A 14818-nucleotide genomic window follows, 5' to 3' on the forward strand; every position below is an offset into this window, starting at 1 on the left:
AGGGGGAGAGAGCAAAGAGGAGAAGAGGTCTGGCACTACTTCCCCAAGAAGCAGAGGAGCTGTCGGAACTATTAGCCTCCACGACTGCCATCACTTCAGTTCTCCATCACCACCAGATCCTTACCGAAGGTATTTCAGTCCATAACCCATGCCAAGTTTGGATTTTTTTGTGTTTCCTGTCTTGATTCATGTTAGAGGAACGTGTGGGGTATTTGACCTGGGGTTTAGAGATAGTACTTTGGATTCCTCAGTGGGGGTTCTATGATGAACTTAAGAGGCTTTTGTGTTTATGATTGATTGTTTGCGACAAGCGAGCCCAGGAAATTGCAGATGCTCTTCCTTTTATCAGATTGGTGCGACCATCGTTTCTGATTTTGTTTTCTCCTGTTTCGTGTGATCGATTCTGTGAAGTGTCGGTAGTATAGTATGCTTAGTTTTGTTCCAAACTTCCTTTGATTGTTTCTTGCAAGTTTCTGGTTTGTTATGGCAGTAGACGTTACCATGAAAATGCTGAAACTTTAACCACTCCAAGCAGGATCCTTTGCTGCATTTTGTTTTCGGTGATTGTGAGTAGCCCTTTTGGAGTATAGATGATTGTGTTTGAGGTTGGCTGCATGCGTTAAAGGTCATGGCATTGGGGGGGGGTTTAATGGATGAGTCCATAGATTTACTGTTTTTGTTTCAAACATGTCTCGGTTTTTTTAAAGTAAATAGCAGAAGAGAATTGAAAGCTGGAAAATTTTTCAGAATGTTATTCCAACGTTTGCTTCCCTTTTTCTCCAATTTTTGTGTTTGAAATCCAGAATTTTAATGATGCAAAGTGAGAAGTGTAGGCTCTGGTTTAGATTGAAGTTTGATGCTGGGTTCGCATGTTTGGGGGCTAGAGTTCCTAATTTAGGATCTAATGCTTGCTGGAAAATGAATGTTTCAGGTTGTCAAACCAGTTTTGCGCGTATGTTTTCCAGAATTTCTGCATGATGTTTTGCTGAGTTTTGTTTGTTTGGTCTGGGTTGGTTACATGGTTAGTTCCTCAATCTGAGTTTGGAAATGAAATGCAGCTGGTTTCTTTCTTCGTTAGTTGCAGAAACCTGCGCACAAAGTCTGCTGCAACGAGCTCAAAGCTCTTGGTCATGTTGCAGCAGCTTGCGCAGGTTTTACTTTTCCTTTGCTGCATTTTGTTTTGTTTTATCTTTGTTTACCTGTTTTGAGGTCTGTCTGAGGAGTTCATCAAAGCCGAGCAAACCAAGACTTGTTGAACCAGTTTCATGTGTTTTCCAGATCTTCCAACTTGCCGGATGTATTTCATTTTTTGCACTGGAATCTTGCTAAGTTTTTTTTTGTTTTGTTTGTTTGGATGATGATTTGTTGCCTAGTTGAAAGCCTTGTGTTTAGGTTTGGAATCTTAGAAACAAGTGGTGTGTTTGGGTTCTGTTTAATTGCTGATGACTGAATAAGAAAATTGCAGAAGTTTTTCTCACGTTATTTTGCTGCATTAGTGTCATGTTTTATTCGGCAAGAGCTTATAAGTGGGTTTCATCACCTTGTTTGCACATTTAAATCTTGTGTTTGATTCAGTTAATAATTGATAGTTGAAATCTTGGTTTGGTGAATTCGTTTGCATGTTGAAATGGATGAAAGATTGTGGCGGAATTTTGCAGAAACTAGCAATGAGAATAGAAGCCTTCTGCGTGTTGTTGCATGAATCTGCATGAAAAATGTTTCCAAAAATTGCACTCCAACCCCTTAGCTTTTATCTAATGCTTCCATGGCCCAATTAATTGGAAAACTTAATTAATTTTGTCCTCCTAACATGCCATTTCCTCTTTAATACATCTTGATTTGTTTTGGGTAGATACTTAAGGGGTTGTAGAATGAATTTGAAGGGTCTAATAATTTCTTTTTCCAAGACTTGCAGTTAATTTGATTCTTTTGGATTCTTTGGCATTTGGTTGTTTAGCTACTAGTGAATTGCTCATCGTTTACCTTTTTGTGAATTTTCTAGTTTGATTTGGTAAGTTTCGCCTTAGATTCTTAATTTTATTTTATGTTTTTAGTCCTTTAGTGTTTATAATATTAACAAATTGGCCCATTGGACCTCTTTAATTTTTATTTGACGTTTGTTTCCATTTTCTCTGATTTATTTGATAATTTAAGTGGTACCTTGACCCTTTTTATTATTTTGGAGGGTAAGTTAGTAATTTCGCTACGTTAGGGCGTCGCTTCAAGGGAGGTACACTCTATCCCTCACTTGCATTTCATTTGACTTTACGTGCTCCTACGTGTTATGTGAATATGCCTGTCTACTTCGCTTTCCTTACCTCCTTGCATGCGTTTACTTGCTTTTACTTTTATTTAAGTTTTATGGGGTATGTGTACACCTCTTGGCTTGTAATAGATAGGGCTCGAAGAGCATCTGGTCCACTTCCCTTTCCCCTTTATGCTTTTATGGGGTATGTGTACACCTCTTGGCTTGTAATAGATAGTGCTCGGAGAGCATCTGGTCCACTTCCCTTTCCCCTTTATGCTTTTATGGGGTATGTGTACACCTCTTGGCTTGTAATAGATAGGGCTCGGAGAGCATCTGTCCATTTCCCCTTCCCCTTGCTTGCTTGTTTTGGTTGCTACATGTTTAATTGCTTTATTAGGCTCTTGCATCTAGTCGAGCATGCTAAATGCTATGTGCTATGTGTTTACGAGTATTTCGGCATGTCTATTTGCTTTCATAGCCATGAATGAATGGAATGGATGAATGTACGTTTCCGCTAGTCCAACGCTAGTCGGAATTCATAGAATGGGCTAGTCCAACGCTAGACCCTTAGGGATTTCCCCTCATTAGCATATCATTTGCTTGTTCACCACATATCATGCATTTTTCTTAGTTTTATCACTTGGCATGCTCCTCGAACCCCCTTTCCCTTCATTTTAGGATTTTTGCATATCATGATAGTTGTAGGGTCCATTTGCTTGAGGGTCCCCTTCTGATAAGGGAAACGAGCGAGTGTGGCTACTCGATAGCCTTAGCACGCTAGTTTTGCCTTCTAATCAAAGGGAAAATCGAAGTCGACAAGTTAGGAGTCATTCCCATACCCGACCTGATGCATTCCCTTAGGTTCATTCATTCTCATTTATCACTCACTCGTTCTTTTCAATTCACATTTTCCTTTCCTTATTGTTCATTTTGATTTCTACTTCACAAAAATTGCATTTAATTACACCTATATGCACTTATCACTATATTTCATACACTTGCACACAAACACTTGGAATTTTCATACAATTGCACACGTGCACCTTTTCATACACTTGCACACAAACACTTGGATTTTTAATTTCTTTCATACACTTCCACACTTGCACATTTGAGTCTCATTTGCATTAATCGACCTCTATGGGGTTTTCCTTTGTTGGCCGCCACAATTCATGTGGTTTGGGACCAAAAGCCTCACGAGAGACATCGTAGAATTTAGGATTGCATTTTTCTTTCCGTTTTGCATTCATATAGTCATATCCAACGTGCGAACATATATTGGGTAGAAAATTAGGAAAGGTAAGGTTAAGTCGCGCAACTAGCCTTGGCTAGGTCAAAGGGGTGCCTTGGATTCTATCCTTGCCTTCCCCTTTGTCAAACGTGACCCCCGAACCTTTTTCTTTGGCTTACGTGGACTAGGAGTCGTTTTAAAAAGGGTTTTACTACTTTGTCTTTAAAAAACACTTTTTGGGTGACTTGGTACACCCCAAATCTATACCAAGTGGCGACTCCGTTTTCATATTTAAAAAACCCTTTTTAAAATTTCATTTGGCCAAATCGTCGCTTTCCAAAGTCCCATCGCCTTTTTACTTTTCATTTTGCACACGTTCACACCACACTTCACACATCACATCGCACACATTCATCACCATACAATCGAAAAGTGGGGCGCGACAGTTAGCATCGGGTCCAACCCACTAACGTGTCTTTTATCACCGTTAGCATCGAGTATTGACTCACTAGCGTGTGTTTTGTTTTTATATCCGTTAGCATCGGGTCCAACCCACTAACGTGTCTTTCATCACCGTTAGCATCGAGTATTGACTCACTAGCGTGTGTTTTGTTTTTTTTTACATATCCGTTAGCATCGGGTCCAACCCACTAACGTGTCTTTTATCACCGTTAGCATCGAGTCTTGACTCACTAGCGTGTGTTTTACTTTTTTTATATCCGTTATCATCGGGTCCAACCCACTAACGTGATCTTTATCATCGTTAGCATCGAGTATTGACTCACTAGCGTGTGTTTTGTTTTTTTATATCCGTTAGCATCGGGTCCAACCCACTAACGTGTCTTTTATCACCGTTAGCATCGAGTATTGACTCACTAGCGTGTGTTTTGTTTTTTTTTTACATATCCGTTAGCATCGGGTCCAACCCACTAACGTGTCTTTTATCACCGTTAGCATCGAGTATTGACTCACTAGCGTGTGTTTTGTTTTTATATCCGTTAGCATCGGGTCCAACCCACTAACGTGTCTTTCATCACCGTTAGCATCGAGTATTGACTCACTAGCGTGTGTTTTGTTTTTTTTTATATCCGTTAGCATCGGGTCCAACCCACTAACGTGTCTTTTATCACCGTTAGCATCGAGTATTGACTCACTAGCGTGTGTTTTACTTTTTTTATATCCGTTAGCATCGGGTCCAACCCACTAACGTGATCTTTATCATCGTTAGCATCGAGTATTGACTCACTAGCGTGTGTTTTGTTTTTTTATATCCGTTAGCATCGGGTCCAACCCACTAACGTGTCTTTTATCACCGTTAGCATCGAGTATTGACTCACTAGCGTGTGTTTTACTTTTTTTTATATCCGTTAGCATCGAGTATTGACTCACTAGCGTGTGTTTTGTTTTTTTATATCCGTTAGCATCGGGTCCAACCCACTAACGTGTCTTTTATCACCGTTAGCATCGAGTATTGACTCACTAACGTGTGTTTTATTTTTTTCACCATCGTTAGCATTGGGTCCAACCCACTAACGTGTCTTTTGTATATCATGTTAGGATTGGGTTTTATCCCTCCAACCTGGGCAGGCTCGGGTTTTATCCCACTGACCGTTTTTTATTTTCGTTGGGCATGGGTTGTATCCCTCCAACCTCGGCAGGCTCGGGTTTTATCCCACTGACCGTTTTTATTTTCGTTGGGCATGGGTTGTAACCCTCCAACCTCGGCAGGCTCGGGTTTTATCCCACTGACCATTTTTTTTATTGTCGTTGGGCATGGGTTTTATCCCTCCAACCTCAGCAGGCTCGGGTTTTATCCCACTGACCGTTCTTTATTTCGTTGGGCATGGGTTTTATCCCTCCAACCTCGGCAGGCTCGGGTTTTATCCCACTGACCGTCTTTATTGTCGTTGGGCATGGGTTTTATCCCTCCAACCTCGGCAGGCGCATGGGTTTTATCCCTCCAACTTTGGCAGGCTCGGGTTTTATCCTACTGACCGTTTTATTTTATTTGGCTCGGATTTTATCCCACCCATTTGTTATTTCTTGACAATCAAATTCAATAATTGTGTTTTCTCATTTATTTTGTGTTTCATGTTTAGAAGTTCTGATAGCTCAGACTTTGTCGACTTTGCAAAGATCACAGTTGGTCAATGCGCTTGTTTCATTGTGGTTCACTTGTATTGGAACTACGTTTGACCTGATTCCTATGGTGGGATACGTAGGCAACTCTACATGAGTTCGGTCACGTTTTCTGCAATGTTATTGCATCATTTTGTCCAATAATTTCAGCCAAGTGTTGGCTTGTTTGTTTTAGTTCAGGTGCAGCTACAAGAGACAGGTAAGCAATTTGGTGTCTACATCTTTGTCTTGAGTTTCTTTGAAACTCTAGACAAAGAGGGGCAAGCTGTAGACACCAAATTTTTGTCAATTTTTAATATTTTCTCAAGATTTTTCTATTTAACGAGTTATTTATTTTCTTGCATTTTAATATGCATTTTCTCATTTTTGCAGGTTTGCTTTACGAAAAGAAAAAAAAACAACAAAACAACAAAAACCAAAAAAATCAAAAAATCAAAAAAATCATTTTGATCATTTTGTTTCACCAAATTAACTATTAACCCATTTTCACACTCAATGGCCATGGACTTGTCTTTTCATTAGTTGAGAAATCATCATTTTGGAAGATTCAGCACACAAGCCACATTTTTGGCTACAAGTCCCTCTCGGCTCTCTCTGGAAAAAGCAGGGGAAAAACAGACAAGGAAAAGAAGGGAGGCTCTCGGCTCTCTCTCTGGGCTCTCAACCGAAAAAAAAAAGAAAAAATTTTCCCTCCCTCTCTCGGCTAGCTCTTAACAGACAGAGGACAAGCCACAACAAGAAAAAAGACTCCAACTCTCACTGGGACTCTCGGCTCTCTCCCTCTCGGTTCCTTTTTCTTTTTTTCTCCCAACACACCCACAGGCATCAGAGAAGCTTCAGCCAAGGCAATTTCACTTTCATTGAGGTACTTTCCAGTTTTTTTTTTTTTAAGGCATATGAGATACATTTTGGTTTTAATTTATCTTGCTTTTGCTGGTTTTTTATTGTAATTGTTGTGTTGCTGAAATTTGGGAAATGGCATGAACCAGATTTAGGAAAAGGAAAGGTTTATTGTGAATACATGTTAATTGTTTGAAAAAATGCCAAAAAGAATTTTAGGGGCTGTTTTGCTTTATTTTGGCCATTTTATGTTGTTTTCTTGTCAAATTAAGATTATAGTTGTATCGTAGAAGTTGCAAGGAGTGTTATGGTATAATTTTTGTGATTTTTGGTGAAAGATATAGTGTTTTAAAAATAAAAAAACTGGACTGACTTTTTGCTTTTCGGCCACCTTCGGATCATCTTTTGTAAAAATTAACTCCGGAAATGGAACCTACGCGAAAAATCGAGTGAGGGGGTGTATTTTGAGGATTTTTTGGTGACCGGAGAGGTCACCGGCGGTGGCGGTCGGCGGCGGCGGCGCCACCGGCAGCCTCCATGGCCACCAGCTGAAGTTTTCTTCAGCTGGCCGAACAAGAAGAAGAGGAAACGGATGGGGAGAAGGAGAAAGAAAAGAAAGAAAAGAAAAGAAGAAGAAAAAGGAAATGGGCTATTTGTTTTAGGTGGGCTTGTGGTTATTTTGGTTGGGTTTGGGGAATGGACTTTTGTTTTATTTCTTTTGGGTTTCGTTTGGGCTAGAAGGTCAGAGCCCATGCCTTTATTTTGGTTGGATCTGAGTGACAAAAGACGGGCTGGCCTTGTGTTTTGGTTTGGACTTTCGGTTGGGCTTAGGTAGTTTTCGGCCCAAAGAAATAGAGAATGGCCCAGTGGCCGGTTTTCTTAAGAAGATCTGATTACGATTTGCACTTTAGCCCCTGATCTTTGGGATATTTTTACTTCGGCCCAGAACATTTTAAAATTCTTTCACTTTGGTCCTTAAATTAATTGCATTTTGGTCCCTGAATTTTATCTTTCATTTAATTTTGACCCCTGAACTTTGGAAAATATAATTTTTGTTCCCCAAAAGTTTTTCAGTTTTTGCAATTCAGTCCCTGATGAATTTTGACTCTCTTTATTATGATTGTTTCTTTTCTTTAATAGCTAATTATGTTACTTTTGAGTATGTTCAATTTGTAATTTTTAGATATTCTTAAATTTATTTACGTTTGACATATTGAGGTGAATTTTCATTATTATTAGTTTTTTCAATTAAATTGGTGCAATGATTCTTTTGTTCATTGTGAGTATAAATAGGACAATTTGACTCCATTTAGTCACCACTTCAAACGGGAGGTACCCCTATTTTTATTATTTCAATGTCAATTACGTGCTCTTATGTGCTCTTATGTGTTCCTATGTGTTTATATTTTTATATGCTTTATTTATTTGATTTAAATATTCATTCAAATTTTCTTACGTATGTTTTAGTTAATTTTTTACAATGACTCCAGAGGCATTTAAATACCTCAAAAATGTAATAGATAGGATAATTAGATTTGTTTTATTATATTTTTCCCTTCTAGATTGTAGTTAGGCGCTCCCCGATGTAATAGATAGGTTGCGTGTTTATGTGGCTTATGTGTTATGTGTTTTATCCGCTTTTCTTAGGATTTTGGCATCTAGATATTATGTTTACGTGTTATGTGCTACGTGCTCTTATGTGTTTATTTGTTTTAATTTATGCTTTATTTGTTTCACTATGAATTGTTAATGCATAACGTCACCACACTAGTCCAACGCTAGTTGTGGCTTCTCTCTTCGCTTACTTGCTAGTCCAACGCTAGTAAGGATTTTTAGAAATGGGTTAGTCCAACGCTAGACCCTTTAGGCCGTCTTGCGTTAGATTCATCTTTGTGTGCTATTCACTACATCTTCATGCATATTTTTAGGATCTTTTCTCATTTGCATGATATTTCTTATTATATTATCCCCTACCCGCTATAGGTGCTAATCATGTCATTTAGAATTGCATCTCATTTAAGCTAGTTCATTTGCTTGTTCATGTTAAAATAATTATTTTTCAAACATGGGAAATGGGTGATTATAACTTTCTAGTTTAAGTACCCTATTAATCCATGTATAAGAAAATTATGTCACGAGTTTTGCCTCCCGTACCCTTTATGTTGCATTCTCCTTTTCTTTGATCACTTATATATATGTATATAATTTAATTTTTTTCTTTTATTTTAATTTCATCATTTGCATATTGTGACACTTTCAAGGAATCATTTTGGCCTTCGCAATTAATGCGATTGGTTCAATTAAACCCCTTGAATGAACATTTTGTCCCTTTCGATATATTTAGATTTGCATCCATATAGGAAACATCCAAATATGATAAAATTAAGGGTTAGATTAGGAAAATTTTGACTAAACCTCGCAACTAGGTTAGACTAGGTTGAAAGGGTGCCTTAGGTTTGAGTCAATTGAACCTTTGCCTTCCCTTTCTTCAACCGTGACTCCCGAACCCATTTTCTCTTGTTTTCAAAGACCTGGAGTTGTCAAAAAGGGTTTTATTTTATTTTACTTTATTTTTGGGTGACTTGGTACACCAAAACTCCATACCAAGTGGCGACTCCTATTTTTTTCTTAAAAACCCTTTTAGACTAAATTTTGGACCCAAATTGTCGCATTCTTTTAAGTCCCATTCTAGGTCCCTTTTCACTTATTTTTTAATGAAAATCAGATCTTTTATAAATCCCTATTTTTATTCTTATTTTTCCATCGCGAAAAATGGGGCGCGACAGCACCGAAAAAGGATCCGTGGTTAAGTTTGTCAATAGAAACCAAACTTTTTTATTTTATTTTGTCATTCTCCTACAGACAACTTGTTAAGTTTATTCAGGCCTTTAGTTTCATTAAGGCCCATAAAAATTACACATAATACATTGACAGGCAACCATATCACCATACACGTAGACCAGATAGTATTAACCACAAATCCTAACTTCATGGTATCTAAGATTTGACCGTACCCTTTTTCATTTCGGGGCAGGAAGATGATAGATGATAGATGAAAGGTTGTGTCTTATCTTATGTTTAGAGTCCATCAATTCTTAGTGTAATACGTAATAAGAAAATGTAGTACGAAGAATGAAGAATGCAGTACGAAGGTAAAGGAACTGACCACGTGAGACATGGAGTAATTGGTTAGATGGCATGTCTGAACATGGACCCTTAAAAGCTTTCTCGCATCCAAAATCTTGTTCGTCGATATTCCCTGCAGTAAAATGTCCTCCAATTGGTGCACTTTGGTGGTGTTAACAGAATTGGCAGAAGGCTAGAACATGAACTTACCTGTAAGTGTCACTTGTGAATCCTCAGGTATATCTACTATTATTTCTATAACTGTAGGCATTACTGCAAGAAAGGCCAAAAGAGCTGTAATTAATCAAGACTGAACTAACTAATTGGAAGACCAAAAAAGTGCAAAAAATTGAGGCTTGTTTAACACACACACACACATCTAAAGTGCTTTCGACCAACAACATGACAATAGGTAATAGTGCCACAAAACAGAAGAGTAAAAGGGAACTAAACTCGGTGTATAATCAGTGCAATTGAGAAGTTTTGGCTCAAAAAATGTTTTGTACTTGATGCAATTGTTATGATAATATGAATACTATTCTGTCATCATGGTGTTTGGACTAAAACATGGAAAAGTGACCTTTTACAATACTAAGAACCAAACAACACAAGAAAATCTCAGAATAGGAACTTGAACTGCTCTTGATTCGTGATGCAGCAATAGAAAAATGAAACAGAATTATTCCCGATGCCACAGAAAAGCTTACCCATAACATCTTCTCAATTGAAGGTGAGCAGAGAAAATGACAAGCTCTTGCTTTCTCCTCATTTATACATTGCTCAACCTAACACACAGCTCAGCACCCAGAAAAGAAAACAAAATAAAAGGAAGTCAATAAAGAATGACAAATATAGCAAAACTGAAAGACAGAGACAAATAGAATTTGCAAGAAAAACAAGAACAAAAAAATTACCTGACGGAAGAAACTCCTATCAGACCTCGCACGTAAAAGGATCTGCAGAAAAGAGGAGCTTGTTAAAAAAAATAAAAAAAAAGAAGAAGAGGGAAATGGAGGAAATATTGAAATACCAATCTAAAGCATATATCTTCAAGTGCTAGTACCCAACATCCAATTCTTGCATCAATAAAGTGGAAATCTTTGAAACCCCACCTCACGGGCTCATCCAAGCTACAGAAATAAAAAATCTAAAAATTAAAAAGAATAACATAATCCTCATAAACAACAAAATAGTAGTAGCAATCAGAAAAGGGAAAAAAAGCAACAAAAAAAAAAGATCCGACAAGAACAGATAGTGTACTCGTTGTCTATTTTCAAAAAAAAAAATGCAAGATCTGACAAGAAGAGACGGTAAGATCTGACGAGAACAAGAATGCACGAAAAAAATGTGGAAGAAAAGAATGATTAAAGGAACAGAGAGAGAGAAACGAAGACGGTGGAAAGATCTGGAGAAGAGACGGCGGAAGAAAGAAGCGGCCGAGAGATTCTTGTGTTTTATGCGGCTAACCCTAAGCCGAGAAAGAAAATGGACACACGAAGCGCATCACGCGAAAAAGATGGGATGATCCACGTGCGCGGCACGTGAGAGGACGACGAAAACCAATCCAGGTCATCAGAGGCCTTCGGCTCTTTATCTACTTATGTTGATAAACCAAAAATGACCAAAAATCATCAAAAATCCCCCATAAGTGGCCGGCTCTCTCTTTCTCTCTCTCTTACTCTAAGCACAAGGAAGAAAACTCTTCAAGCTTGCTCCAAATCATCAAAACCAACCATTGAAACTTGCAATTTCTCCATAAAACCTCTTCAATTAGTGTTTGTGAGTTGTTGTGTGAAGTTATTTGGAAAGTTAAGGTGACCAATTGCTCTCTCTCTCTTGTTTTTAAGGTGAGTTGTGAAGAACCACCCTCCTCCCTTAATTGATGCTTAAATCATGCTTAGTGGTAGTATGAGATGCAAGTTTATGGATTATTTCTTGATTTGTGGTTGAAGTGATGAAGTTTTATTATTTTTGGGGATTTTTCTGTTTTAATATGAGCATGATTGTGTGGCTATCTATGATGATTGGAAATGGTATATAATGACTCTAGGAGGTGGAAAAAGTGATTAATTGCAACCAATTTCTGGTTTGGAAGAAATTTCAGAAAATTAGGGTTTTTGTGGGAGCATTCTGCCCGAATTTTTAGCTCCTAGTTAGAGGCCGAATTGGCCTTGGCTTAAAACATGAAAGTTGTAAGGAATGACATTTTAGATGCCTACAAAATTTCAGGTCAATCGGAGTAGTGTAGAATGAGAAAAGTCGAAATTACTATTGCTGTTCTGGTTTTACCCGAATGTAAGAATTGCGCCTGTAATTGGTTGTTTTGGCTGGAATTTCTTCCGAATTGGTTGTTGAGGCCTTCTGATGAAATGTATCCCTGTTTCTTAGCTTTCAGATGGTTTTGGAATTTCTGGATTTGGACTTGGAGAGCCTGAGTTATGATGTTTCCGCTAGAATACGTTTTGTGAATCTATTTTTACAGTTTTGATGTAGTATCTTGCATTTTTGACCTGTTTGCACTCAAAACTGGGTTGAGTGACCTTCTGTAATGTTGTAGCCCTATCTTTTAGCTTCGAATCGGTGTATCGTACACCTTTCATCCGATAATCGTAGTGAAATTGGTGCCATTACCGCAAAACGAGGTCAAAAATTATTTTTTTCAGGGCCAAAGCTAATTACACTTACGAATTTTCTGGTTTCCTCTAATGTTTGTATATGCTTATGGAACCCTATTGATGAGAATATAGAGACCAAGGCCCATTCCATTCAAGCACATGGGGAATTGGAAGATTCAAGTAAAGACTAGTTCGCGGAGTACTAGCTTGTTAATTAGGTTTTTAGTTATCATTATTAGTTGTTTGTTAGCATTAAATAATTTCGGTCAATAACACTTTACCTTTGGCCGAATTTTGAGTCTTAGATTAGTTAATTAGTTGATAGATATTTTCACCCTTAATGAAGGGCAAGGTCGTCCATTGGACATTCTAGGGTTTGAGTCCTGTAAGGCTATATATAGCCTAGGTTTTCATTCATTAAAGGAATTCAGATTTTATAAAATATTCGTGAGTTTATTCACTCTCTCTTGCCTCAAGAGAATTTCCTTTGAATACTTGAGAATCAATCTCAAGCTGTTCATTGAACTTATCAATCAAGTAGTCTCCTTGATTGCGGCGTTCTTCTATCTTTACTTTTGGTTCACTAAATTTGCTAGTCTTGGGTTAAGGAATCTCCTTAGTTCGTGGCTCGTGATTCTAGAAGGGTCAAAGTTCCGCAAATCATCCCAACTTGGTGTTCGTCTAGATCCGTCTCACATCAGTTGGTATCAGAGCTAGTCGACGACATCAAGTATATCCTGTTGAGTTTGTTCGTAAGCTTTCTAGTCAATTTTATTTTGCAATTCTGGTCGTGTCTTCCTTTGTGTCAAGTCCGATTGTTATTACAAAAAAAAAAAAATTCTGTCCGCCTTTGTTGTCTTGTTGAGTCACTCTTTGATTTCTTTTGCTTCGTGTCCACTTCGTGCATTACTTGTTGTGTGATTCTGTGTTGAAGCCTGCCTTCAAGTGTAGCTGTGTTTTGTTCGTTGCATATTCTATTTAACTATCAAACAAAAAAAAAAAAATTTCTGCGACGGCTAGGGTTTTCACTTGCAACTAGGGTTTCCTTGGGTGCAAGTTTCTTGCCAAATCTGTCCAAACTTTAGTTTATTCCACCAAGTTGTTTTCATTAATTTCCTAAACTGATTTTTGTGGTTAAACTTGTTTGGGGTTGGAATCTTGAAGAGGAACTACAATAATCTAGGGTTTCTTGAGTTCCTTGAAACTAATCTTGAAGTCTTGAAACTTTGATACATGTCTTGATAGTTGTTGGAGGATTGAAGGAGAACATTGGTTTGACATTAACATTCTGGAATTTTACCCAAAAACAGCCAAGTAATTGTGTGTTTTAGAGTAAAAAAAAAAAAGGAAGAAAAGAGAAAAGGCATTCGGGTAGCAAGCAACAAAGAAAGAAGCCGAAATTTTATTGACCAAGCTGTCTTGTTACTCCTTGTTCCAAACCAAACCAGAAACTACACCAGGAAAAAAAAAAGAAAAAAAGAAAAGAAACTCAAAAATTCTGTCCAACCTCTTCTTGAAAGTCTCGAACACCTTGCGTCTTGATCACTTGAACAACCTTTGCTTGAGGTTCTTGATTATCTTGGGCCTTAAAAACTTGCACTTGCCTTCGTATAAAAAGTTTCTTGTACGTTCTTGCATCCATACGGGGCTTCCTTGGTTTAGGAGTAAACCTCTTGGGAATTTCTTGAGCAAGCCGCTTGGGGGACTCTTGAGTGACCATACTCTCGTTGTCTTGAGAAGCCATTTCCTTGAAACAAGAAACAAAATTGCCGTGGCCTTGTCTAAGGAAGAGAGAACAGAATTGTGTGTTGCGTCTTGAAGGAGAAAGGCCGAATTGTTGGCAAGCTAAGGGCGGCTGGAGAGAGGAAATTTTAGTGAGGAATAGTCGACTTTTTGAAAGCTTCAAGAAGACAAGAAATCTGGAATTTTTTCGTGGAAGCAATTCTGATTTGATAAGGTAACAAATCTGGAAATTTTTTAGCTACCAAATTCTGTTTTGCAGCCGACTTTGGAAGGTTTAAAAGGAGCAGAAATCTGGAAATTTTTTAGCTACCAAATTCTGTTTTGCAGCCGACTTTGGAAGGTTTAAAAGGAACAGAAATCTGGAAATTTTTTTTAGCTACCAAATTCTGTTTTGCAGCCGACTTTGGGAGGTTTCAGAAGAGAAGGAAATCTGGAATTTTTTTGGTAATAATTCTGTTTGGTTAGCCGACTTTAAGGAAATTTCCAAATAAGTCCAACACCTAACTTGTTTCCAAAAATCAATTGGGCAATTAAGTAAAGCACTTGGGAACTCCATCATCGTACTTGGACTTTCTTTTTCTTTGTACATCAATTCTTTCCTCTTCCATTCCTTATTCATTACTTGAGCTTTCCATTTCTACTTTTTGTTTCCTTGTTCCTTTGATACAATTGGGAGCTATTTTGATTAAAGTTTGATTGAACTTCCTTGAGAAAATTTCTGATTTCTTCAAAGGAAACAAACAAGTGGTTTGAGAAGTGAATTGGTGAGAGCATTAGAGTGCCATACACACTTGAGTGAAAACACGAGAGGAGTGAAACACTTAAGGGAGCAAGTGAGGCATTTTCTTCTAACAATTTGTCAAGTTTTGCAGGTTT

At 37.9% G+C, this 14818-nt stretch overlaps 1 long non-coding RNA gene across 4 annotated transcripts; it reads right to left on the bottom strand.

The window, feature by feature from the left end:
* Window positions 1-9250: 9250 nt before the first annotated feature.
* Window positions 9251-11156, bottom strand: LOC113718837 (uncharacterized). 4 transcript variants are annotated; one of them, XR_011824967.1, is made up of 6 exons: window positions 11003-11156; window positions 10615-10714; window positions 10499-10540; window positions 10292-10369; window positions 9795-9857; window positions 9251-9717 (listed from the first exon to the last, which is right to left on the bottom strand). It is a non-coding gene; the product is annotated as an uncharacterized lncRNA (long non-coding RNA). The 4 variants fall into 4 exon arrangements; XR_011824966.1 differs by having other exon boundaries at window positions 10979-11156; XR_011824965.1 differs by lacking the exon at window positions 11003-11156 and adding an exon at window positions 10845-10983.
* Between the last annotated feature and the right edge of the window lie 3662 nt (window positions 11157-14818).

This window comes from Coffea arabica, chromosome 11e (genome assembly GCF_036785885.1).
Source record: "Coffea arabica cultivar ET-39 chromosome 11e, Coffea Arabica ET-39 HiFi, whole genome shotgun sequence".
NCBI classification, from domain to species: Eukaryota; Viridiplantae; Streptophyta; class Magnoliopsida; order Gentianales; family Rubiaceae; genus Coffea; species Coffea arabica.